Raw genomic sequence first — 1655 nt, forward strand, 5'->3', positions numbered from 1 at the left:
GGAGCGGGACTGCTTCCTGCCAGGCTGCCATCCACAGTGGGGCACTGAGGGGCTTCACAGGGTGGGGACCGGCACTGGGCTGCCGCTCCTCAGTGGGTCGTGTCTCCCAGGGCAGACATAAGCGGGGAGGCTGCAGTGGCTGCAGAGAGGTCCTCCCTAAGTGGGGCAGGGGAGCCCCCAGGTGGGGAGGGCTTAAGGGGGCCAGGAAGGCTGGCTCCCCTGGTGGTGGGGAAGATGAGGTCGGGGGCCAGGCTCCAGACAGGGGAGAGCACGGGGGGCTGGGCCCCCCACCGGGGGGACTGGCCCAAGGCCGGAGAGGAGCCAGTGGAAAGTCAGGCTCTGGGGGGGTGGGGAGCTCTTCTGGGCCAGAATGAATAGAAGATTCCCTACACCCTGGTGGGGATGCAGATGAGAGGCTGGGAGGATCTTGGCTCCTCCCAAACAGGAAGGGGTTCAAGGCATCTTCCTTGGAGACCCACACATCAGCCTGCTGGGAGGGACCCAAGCCCCTCTCCTACTGGACTCTGGCCCTGGACCTCAAGATCCTGGGGGCCTTCTCCCATCTCTGGAGACGCCTGCTGACTCTGAAGAGCCAAGCTCTTTGAGGGACTCGGTATAAGGGCAGGACCCTCGGGGCAGCTGGTGGCTGCAGACAGGCAGGGCCCAATACGGTGGGGGGGGATGCAGAGTCGGGGGCTGGCATCGTCCACTAGCTCTTCCAGGCCAGGCTCGGCCAGCAGGGCTGCAGAGGAGCGGCTGTCAGTCTCCTCCAACTCGGGCTTCTCTCCCTCCTCCTTTGTCTCCAGGGGACTGACAGCCAGTGCACGTGGGGAGGCATCTTCTCCCTCTGTCTCTGTCCCCCTGTTACTCAGCCCCGCTGCGGCCTTCTCCTCCTCCTGGGATCTTGAGGGTGTAAAGAGGCTGGTGGCTTGGGAGGTGGGGCGCTGGGCTGCAGCCCCGCATCAGACACCCACTCGGGTTTAGGCTCCGGCTCCAGTGGGGGAAGCCCCTCACTCCCCTTGGGGCTCACAGTTTCTGGCGATGCAGGCTGCACCTGGGGCAGAGGCTCATCAGACTCTCCCTACGGGACGAGTGAGGCCGTCTCAGCTGCAGGAGAAATGGTGACCACATCCCAAGGCCAGGCATCGTCGGCTGTCTCCACATCAGGGCAAAGCTGGTTTTCGCTGTGGAGGGCCTGATGGTCCTGGCCCTCAGCAGCGCTGTCTGGGCCTGGCAGTCTCTCCCAAACACTGATCACTTCAGGGGAGCTAAACAGAGACGTCCCACTGTCTGCCGGACACTGCCCTTCCCCTTCCGGGGCTGGCGGCACCCTGTCTGGTTCTGAAGCTGAGGCTCTCAGCTGCAGCTGGGCTGATGAGGCGGACAGGCCCCTATGGACCCGACGGGCCCCAGGTCAGCTGCACTCGCGCTCTGGTGGTCCAGTCCCAAGTCCACAGGAACCCTGGGCTCCAGCCACACGCTGCTCCCACCTCTTCCTCCTCCTGCCCCGGGCTCTCCCTTGGGCTTGGCTGCCTTCGCAGTCATGGCCCCGGGCCTGGGTCTTGCAGCCCTGCCGCCTCCAGCCCCACTCCTGCAGGGCCCAGGATTTTGCTCCTGGCCTCTGGACGCAGCCTGCTGGCAGCAAAGACGTTGAA

General features: G+C 65.1%; 1 pseudogene; it reads right to left on the bottom strand.

Moving 5' to 3' along the window:
- Positions 1 to 45: 45 nt before the first annotated feature.
- LOC116548442 lies at positions 46 to 1652 on the bottom strand (annotated as a pseudogene).
- Between the last annotated feature and the right edge of the window lie 3 nt (positions 1653 to 1655).

Source organism: Sapajus apella, unplaced genomic scaffold (genome assembly GCF_009761245.1).
Source record: "Sapajus apella isolate SASKATOON/1434 unplaced genomic scaffold, GSC_monkey_1.0 scaffold12347, whole genome shotgun sequence".
Classification (NCBI taxonomy): domain Eukaryota; kingdom Metazoa; phylum Chordata; class Mammalia; order Primates; family Cebidae; genus Sapajus; species Sapajus apella.